We start from the raw sequence: 9,942 nt of genomic DNA, 5'->3' as shown, positions 1-9,942 counted from the left end.
CGTATATGGATTTGTCTGAACACAGCAACGCTTCAATACTGACTGTGCCAACATGATCTTCAAACCAGTCAGTAATAGCGATATTTCACTAATTTCTAGTGTGGGTACAAAGTCTGATTTTAAAAGCAATCCCTCACCTCAAGGCGACCGTTGCCCCCATGTTCTGGTCTCCTCCTCGCGTTGACCTCGGTGCTGGTCTCCGTCGACCTAAGTGATGATCTATGATGACCTAGGTGCTGATCTCCGTCGACCATGGTCCTGATCTCCGATGACCTTGGTGATGTTCTCCGTCGACCTTGGTGCTAGTCTCCGATGACCTTGGTGCTGGTCTGCGTCGAACTTGGTGCTGGTCTCCGATGACCTTGGTGCTGGTCTGCGTCGAACTTGGTGATGATCTCCAATGACCTCGGTGCTGGTCTCCGTTGACCTAGGTGATGATCTCCGATGACATAGGTGCTGATCTCCGTCGACCATGGTGCTGATCTCCGATGACCTTGGTGATGTTCTCCGTCGACCTTGGTGCTAGTCTCCGATGACCTTGGTGCTGGTCTCCGTCGGCCGGTGCTGATGTCCCCCTGGCGTGGAAGTTTTGATACGTAATTATTATTGTCACTATTCCTTTGTTTTTTTCATACTTTTTATTTAATTTCTGTGTATATCTGCTTACTTATTTTCTTCATCTATTTTAATCTGAATTTCATTTTCATTGCATTTTGTTTGTATACAAACATCTTTATTTTTTATTTGTTTATTTTCTTTTTGTTTATTTATTTACTCATTAATTCAATTATGTATCCATTTATTTGTTTATGCATATCTTTTAATTTTTCCTCAAGGCCTGACTACACACGTTTGGTTACGCTGCTGGTCAAGCATCTCCTTAGCAGATTTGTTGCAGCATATATGGATTTGTCTGAACACAGCGACGACTGGGAGTAACTGAACGGAATTGAACTGTTTTCAGCACAAAACCGTGTTCGTTCTTTCCTACTTTCCATATGAAACTCGTGTAAAAGCTCTTGATAGGGTTGATCCCATATGCAGGAAGTATAAGCAATACCCTTTACCTGTGGACACTATCAAAGGCCTTCTCGAAATCTGTTATATGCCAATACCAACATTGTTTTCTTTTCGTAGCTGAGATCAGACCTTAAATAGCCAATCTGTTGCTTGATGGTTTGGCACACTTGTTCATTTGTGACCGGAAGGCTCATGGTGGTATTTCCTTCAATACTGACTGTGCCAACGTGATCTTCAAACCAGTCAGTCACAGCGAAATTTCACTAATTTCTAGTGTGGGTACAAAGTCTGATTTTAAAAGCAATCCCTCACCTCAAGGCGACCGTGGCCCCATGTTCTGGTCTCCTCCTCATGTTGACCTAGGTGCTGGTCTCCGTCGACCTAGGTGCTGGTCTCCGTCGACCTAGGTGCTGGTCTGCGTTGACCCTGGTGCTGGTCTGCGTTGACTGGTGCTGATATCTCCTTGGCATGGAAGTTTTGATACGTAAGAATGTGTGCGAGTGTGGGTGTGGGTGTGGGGATTGGGAGGCAGGGGTAATCTGGGAAATGGGGAGTGTGCGTGCTTTTATGTATCGGTGCTCGTGTGTTTTTAACTGTGGTGTTGGGCCTGTGCACTTTTGTTTATGATTTCATCTCTGTGAAACTGCATGTTTGTTGCATATCTGTTGTGTGTGTGTGTATATATATATATATATATATATATATATATGTGTATATATATATATATATATATATATATATGTGTGTGTGTGTGTGTGTGTGTGTGTGTGTGTGTGTCTGTGCGTCTGTACGTGTCTGTCTGCGTTTACATATATTTCCTTATTTATTTATTATTGTTATTGTCACTATTTTTCAAGTTTGTATTTTTTAGTATAATTTTTATCTGTGTAACTTGCATATCTGCTGTGTGGTGCAGCGTATATGGATTTGTCTGAACACAGTGACGCTTCAATACTGACTGTGCCAACATCATCTTCAAACCAGTCAGTAATAGCTATATTTCACTAATTTCTAGTGTGGGTACAAAGTCTGATTTTAAAAGCAATCCCTCACCTCAAGGCGACTGTGGCCCCCATGTTCTGGTCTCCTCCTCGCGTTGACCTCAGTGCTGGTCTCCGTCGACCTAGGTGATGATCTCCGATGACCTAGGTGGTCATCTCCATCGACCATGGTGCTGATCTCCGATGACCTTGGTGCTGGTCTCCGTCGAACTTGATGCTGGTCTCTGATGACCTTGGTGCTGGTCTCCGATGACCTTGGTGCTGGTCTGCGTCGAACTTGGTGCTGTTCTCCGTCGACCTTGGTGCTGTTCTCCGATGACCTTGGTGCTGGTCTCCGATGACCTTGGTGCTGGTCTCCGTCGACGTTGGTGCTGGTCTCCGATGACCTAGGTGATGATCTCCGATGAACTTGGTGCTGTTCTCCGTAGACCTTGGTGCTGGTCTCCGATGACATTGGTGCTGGTCTCCGATGGCTGGTCTCCGTCGACCTTGGTGCTGGTCTCTGATGACCTTGGTGCTGGTCTCTGATGAACTTGGTGCTGGTCTCCGATGAACTTGGTGCTGTTCTCCGTCGACCTTGGTGCTGGTCTCCGATGAACTTGGTGCTGTTCTCCGTCGACCTTGGTGCTGGTCTCCGATGACCTTGGTGCTGGTCTCCGTCGACTGGTGCCGATGTTTCACCTGGCATGGAAGTTTTGATATGTAATTATTATTGTCACTATTCCTTTGTTTTTTTCATACTTTTTCATATTTAATTTCTGTATATATCTGCTTACTTATTTTCTTCATCTATTTGAATTTGAATTTTATTTTCATTGCATTTTGTTTGTATACATATTTCCTTATTTTTTATTTTATTTATTTACTCATTAAATCAATTATGTATCCATTTATTTGTTTATGCACATTTCTTTTAATTTTTCCTCAAGGCCTGACTAAGCAAGTTTGGTTACGCTGCTGGTCAAACTTCTGCTTTGCAGATTTGGTGCAGCGTATATGGGTTTGTCTGAACACAGTGACACCTCGGAGTAACTTAACGGAATTGAACTGTTTTCAGCACGAAACTGTGTTTGCTCCATCCTACTTTCCATATGAAACTGGTGTCAAAGCTCTTGATAGGGTTGATCCCATATCCAGGAAGTATAAGCCATACGCTTTACCTGTCGACACGATCAAAGGCCTTCTCGAAATCTGCTATATGCTAATACCAACATAGTTTTCTTTTCGTAGTTGAGATCAGATCTTAAATGAGGCAATGTGCTGCTTGATGGTTTGGTACACTTGTTCATTTGTGACTGGAAGGCTCACGGTGGTATTGCCTTCAATACTACTGTGCCTACATGATCTTCACCGGTCAGTCATAGCGAATTTCACTAATTTCTAGTTTGGGTACAAAGTCTGACTTTAAAAGCAATCCCTCACCTCAAGGCAACCGTGGCCCCATGTTCTGGTCTCCTCCTCACGTTGACCTTGGTGCTGGTCTCCGTCGACATAGGTGATGATCTCCGATGACCTAGGTGCTGATCTCCTTCGACCATGGTGCTGATCTCCGATGACCTTGGTGCTGGTCTGCGTCGAACTTGGTGCTGGTCTCTGATGACCTTGGTGCTGGTCTCCGTCGACCGGTGCCGATGTCCCCCTGTCGTGGAAGTTTTGATACGTAATTATTATTGTCACTATTCCTTTGAGGGTTTTTTTTTCATACTTTTTATTTAATTTCTATATATATCTGCTTACTTATTTTCTTCATCTATTTTAATTTGAATTTTATTTTCACTGCATTTTGTTTGTATACAAACTTTTTTATTTTTTATTTCTTTATTTTCTATTTGTTTATTTATTTACTCATTAATTCAGTTATGTATCCATTTATTTGTTTATGCATATCTTTTAATTCTTCCTCAAGGCCTGACTAAGCACGTTTGGTTACGCTGCTGTTCAAGCATCTGCTTAGCAGATTTGTTGCAGCATATATGGATTTGTCTGAACACAGCGATGACTTGGAGTAACTGAACGGAACGGAACTGTTTTCAGCACAAAACCGTGTTCGTTCTTTCCTACTTTCCATATGAAACTCGTGTAAAAGCTCTTGATAGGGTTGATCCCATATGCAGGAAGTATAAGCAATACCCTTTACCTGTGGACACTATCAAAGGCCTTCTCGAAATCTGTTATATGCCAATACCAACATTGTTTTCTTTTCGTAGCTGAGATCAGATCTTAAATAGCCAATCTGTTGCTTGATGGTTTGGCACACTTGTTCATTTGTGACCGGAAGGCTCATGGTGGTATTTCCTTCAATACTGACTGTGCCAACGTGATCTTCAAACCAGTCAGTCACAGCGAAATTTCACTAATTTCTAATGTGGGTACAAAGTCTGATTTTAAAAGCAATCCCTCACCTCAAGGCGACCGTAGCCCCATGTTCTGGTCTCCTCCTCATGTTGACCTAGGTGCTGGTCTCCGTCGACCTAGGTGCTGGTCTCCGATGACCTTGGTGCTGGTCTGCGTTGACCCTGGTGCTGGTCTGCGTTGACTGGTGCTGATATCTCCTTGGCATGGAAGTTTTGATACGTAAGAATGTGTGCGAGTGTGGGTGTGGGTGTGGGGATTGGGAGGCAGGGGTAATCTGGGAAATGGGGAGTGTGCGTGCTTTTATGTATCAGTGCTCGTGTGTTTTTAACTGTGGTGTTGGGCCTGTGCACTTTTGTTTATGATTTCATCTCTGTGAAACTGCATGTTTGTTGCATATCTGTTGTGTATATATATATATATGTGTGTGTGTGTGTGTGTGCTTGTCTGTGCGTCTGTACGTGTCTGTCTGTGTTTACATATATTTCCTTATTTATTTATTATTGCTATTGTCACTATTTTTCAAGTTTGTATTTTTTAGTTTAATTTTTATCTGTGTAACTTGCATATCTGCTGTGTGGTGCAGCGTATATGGATTTGTCTGAACACAGCGACGCTTCAATACTGACTGTGCCAACATGATCTTCAAACCAGTCAGTAATAGCTATATTTCACTAATTTCTAGTGTGGGTACAAAGTCTGATTTTAAAAGCAATCCCTCACCTCAAGGCGACTGTAGCCCCCATGTTCTGGTCTCCTCCTCGCGTTGACCTCAGTGCTGGTCTCCGTCGACCTAGGTGATGATCTCCGATGACCTAGGTGCTGATCTCCGTCGACCATGGTGCTGGTCTCCGATGACCTCAGTGCAGGTCTCTGTCGACCTAGATGATGATCTCCGATGACCTAGGTGGTGATCTCCATCGACCATGGTGCTGATCTCCGATGACCGTGGTGCTGGTCTGCGTCGAACTTGATGTTGGTCTCCGATAACCTTGGCGATGGTCTCCGATGACCTTCGTGCTGGTCTGCGTCGAACTTGGTGCTGTTCTCCGTCGACCTTGGTGCTGTTCTCCGATGACCTTGGTGCTGATCTCCGTCGACCATGGTGCTGGTCTCCGATGACCTCAGTTCTGGTCTCTGTCGACCTAGGTGATGATCTCCGATGACCTAGGTGCTGATCTCCATCGACCATGGTGCTGGTCTGCGTCGAACTTGGTGCTGGTCTCCGATGACCTTGGTGCTGGTCTCCGATGACCTTGGCGCTGGTCTGCGTCGAACTTGGTGCTGTTCTCTGTCGACCTTGGTGCTGGTCTCCGATGACCTTGGTGCTGGTCTCCGATGAGGTAGGTGATGATCTCCGATGAACTTGGTGCTGTTCTCCGTCGACCTTGGTGCTAGTCTCCGATGACCTTGGTGCTGGTCTCTGATGACCTTGGTGCTCGTCTCCGATGAACTTGGTGCTGTTCTCCGTCGACCTTGGTGCTGGTCTCTGATGAACTTGGTGCTGTTCTCCATCGAGCTTGGTGTTGGTCTCCGATGACCTTGGTGCTGGTCTCCATCGACTGGTGCCAATGTCCCCCCTGGCGTGGAAGTTTTGATACGTAATTATTATTGTCACTATTCCTTTGTTTTTTTCATACTTTTCCATATTTAATTTCTGTATATATCTGCTTACTTATTTTCTTCATCTATTTGAATTTGAATTTTATTTTCATTGCATTTTGTTTGTATAGATATTTCTTATTTTTTATTTGTTTATTTATTTACTCATTAAATCAATTATGTATCCATTTATTTGTTTATGCACATTTCTTTTAATTTTTCCTCAAGGCCTGACTAAGCAAGTTTGGTTACGCTGCTGGTCAAACTTCTGCTTTGCAGATTTGGTGCAGCGTATATGGGTTTGTCTGAACACAGTGACACCTCGGAGTAACTTAACGGAATTGAACTGTTTTCAGCACGAAACTGTGTTCGCTCCATCCTACTTTCCATATGAAACTGGTGTCAAAGCTCTTGATAGGGTTGATCCCATATCCAGGAAGTATAAGCCATACGCTTTACCTGTGGACACTATCAAAGGCCTTCTCGAAATCTGTTATATGCTAATACCAACATACTTTTCTTTTTGTAGCTGAGATCAGATCTTAAATGAGGCAATATGCTGCTTGATGGTTTGGCACACTTGTTCATTTGTGACTGGAAGGCTCACGGTGGTATTGCATTCAATACTGACTGTGCCTACATGATCTTCACCAGTCAGTCATAGCGAATTTCACTAATTTCTAGTTTGGGTACAAAGTCTGATTTTAAAAGCAATCCCTCACCTCAAGGCGACCGTAGCCCCATGTTCTGGTCTCCTCCTCGCGTTGACCTCGGTGCTGGTCTCCGTCGACCTAGGTGATGATCTCCGATGACCTAGGTGCTGATCTCCGTCGACCATGGTGCTGATCTCCGTCGACCATGGTGCTGATCTCCGATGACCTTGGTGCTGTTCTCCGTCGACCTTGGTGCTGGTCTGTATCGAACTTGGTGCTGTTCTCTGATGACCTTGGTGCTGGTCTCCGTCGACCGGTGCCGATGTCCCCCTGGCGTGGAAGTTTTGATACGTAATTATTATTGTCACTATTCCTTTGAGGGTTTTTTTTCATACTTTTTATTTAATTTCTGTATATATCTGCTTACTTATTTTCTTCATCTATTTTAATTTGAATTTTATTTTCACTGCATTTTGTTTGTATACAAACTTTTTTTTTTTTATTTGTTTATTTTCTATTTGTTTATTTTATTTACTCATTAATTCAATTATGTATCCATTTATTTGTTTATGCATATCTTTTAATTCTTCCTCAAGGCCTGATTAAGCACGTTTGGTTACGCTGCTGGTCAAGCATCTGCTTAGCAGATTTGTTGCAGCATATATGGATTTGTCTGAACACAGCGACGACTCAGAGTAACTGAACGGAATTGAACTGTTTCTGAACCGTGTTCATTCTTTCCTACTTTCCATATGAAACTGGTGTCAAAGCTCTCAACAGGGTTGATTCCATATGCAGGAAGTATAAGCCATACGCTTTACCTGTGGACACTATCAAAGGCCTTCTCGAAATCTGTTATATGCTAATACCAACATACTTTTCTTTTTGTAGCCGAGATCAGATCTTAAATGAGGCAATGTGCTGCTTGATGGTTTGGCACACTTGTTCATTTGTGACTGGAAGGCTCACGGTGGTATTGCATTCAATACTGACTGTGCCTACATGATCTTCACCAGTCAGTCATAGCGAATTTCACTAATTTCTAGTTTGGGTACAAAGTCTGATTTTAAAAGCAATCCCTCACCTCAAGGCGACCGTAGCCCCATGTTCTGGTCTCCTCCTCGCGTTGACCTCGGTGCTGGTCTCCGTCGACCTAGGTGATGATCTCCGATGACCTAGGTGCTGATCTCCGTCGACCATGGTGCTGATCTCCGATGACCTTGGTGCTGGTCTGCGTCGAAATTGGTGCTGTTCTCCGTCGACCTTGGTGCTGGTCTGTATCGAACTTGGTGCTGTTCTCTGATGACCTTGGTGCTGGTCTCCGTCGACCGGTGCTGATGTCCCCCTGGTGTGGAAATTTTGATACGTAATTATTATTGTCACTATTCCTTTGAGGGTTTTTTTCATACTTTTTATTTAATTTCTGTATATATCTGCTTACTTATTTTCTTCATCTATTTTAATTTGAATTTTATTTTCACTGCATTTTGTTTGTATACAAACTTTTTTATTTTTTATTTGTTTATTTTCTATTTGTTTATTTATTTACTCATTAATTCAATTATGTATCCATTTATTTGTTTATGCATATCTTTTAATTCTTCCTCAAGGCCTGATTAAGCACGTTTGGTTACGCTGCTGGTCAAGCATCTGCTTAGCAGATTTGTTGCAGCATATATGGATTTGTCTGAACACAGCGACGACTCAGAGTAACTGAACGGAATTGAACTGTTTTCGAACCGTGTTCGTTCTTTCCTACTTTCCATATGAAACTGGTGTCAAAGCTCTCAACAGGGTTGATTCCATATGCAGGAAGTATAAGCCATACGCTTTACCTGTGGACACTATCAAAGGCCTTCTCGAAATCTGTTATATGCCAATACCAACATTGTTTTCTTTTTGTAGCTGAGATCAGATCTTAAATGAGCCAAGGTGTTCCTTGATGGTTTGACACACTTGTTCATTTGTGACTGGAAGGCTCACGGTGGTATTGCCTTCAATACTGACTGTGCCTACATGATCTTCACCAGTCAGTCATAGCGAAATTTCACTAATTTCTAGTTTGGGTACAAAGTCTGATTTTAAAAGCAATCCCTCACCTCAAGGCGACTGTAGCCCCATGTTCTGGTCTCCTCCTCTCGTTGGCCTCGGTGCTGGTCTCCGTCGACCTAGGTGATGATCTCCAATGATCTAGGTGCTGATCTCCGTCGACCATGGTTCTGATCTCCGATGACCTTGGTGCTGGTCTGCGTCGAACTTGGTGCTGTTCTCCAATGACCTTGGTGCTGGTCTCTGATGACCTTGGTGCTGGTCTCCGTCGACCGGTGCTGATGTCCCCCTGGCGTGGAAGTTTTGATACGTAATTATTATTGTCACTATTCCTTTGTTTTTTTCATACTTTTCCATATTTAATTTCTGTATATATCTGCTTACTTATTTTCTTCATCTATTTGAATTTGAATTTTATTTTCATTGCATTTTGTTTGTATACATATTTCTTTTTTATTTGTTTATTTATTTACTCATTAAATCAATTATGTATCCATTTATTTGTTTATGCACATTTCTTTTAATTTTTCCTCAAGGCCTGACTAAGCAAGTTTGGTTACGCTGCTGGTCAAACTTCTGCTTTGCAGATTTGGTGCAGCGTATATGGGTTTGTCTGAACACAGTGACACCTCGGAGTAACTTAACGGAATTGAACTGTTTTCAGCACGAAACTGTGTTCGCTCCATCCTACTTTCCATATGAAACTGGTGTCAAAGCTCTCAACAGGGTTGATTCCATATCCAGGAAGTATAAGCCATACGCTTTACCTGTGGACACTATCAAAGGCCTTCTCGAAATCTGTTATATGCCAATACCAACATTGTTTTCTTTTTGTAGCTGAGATCAGATCTTAAATAAGCCAAGGTGTTCCTTGATGGTTTGACACACTTGTTCATTTGTGACTGGAAGGCTCACGGTGGTATTGCCTTCAATACTGACTGTGCCTACATGATCTTCACCAGTCAGTCATAGCGAAATTTCACTAATTTCTAGTTTGGGTACAAAGTCTGATTTTAAAAGCAATCCCTCACCTCAAGGCGACCGTGGCCCCATGTTCTGGTCTCCTCCTCGCGTTGACCTCGGTGCTGGTCTCCGTCGACCTAGGTGATGATCTCCGATGACCTAGGTGCTGATCTCCATCGACCATGGTGCTGGTCTCCGATGACCTCAGTTCTGGTCTCTGTCGACCTAGGTGATGATCTCCGATGACCTAGGTGCTGATCTCCATCGACCATGGTGCTGATCTCCGATGACCTTGGTGCTGG

Source organism: Babylonia areolata, unplaced genomic scaffold (assembly GCF_041734735.1).
Source record: "Babylonia areolata isolate BAREFJ2019XMU unplaced genomic scaffold, ASM4173473v1 tig00005820, whole genome shotgun sequence".
NCBI classification, from domain to species: Eukaryota; Metazoa; Mollusca; class Gastropoda; order Neogastropoda; family Buccinidae; genus Babylonia; species Babylonia areolata.
The sequence above is the reverse complement of the archived record's forward strand: the minus strand, read 5'-3'. Positions refer to the sequence as shown.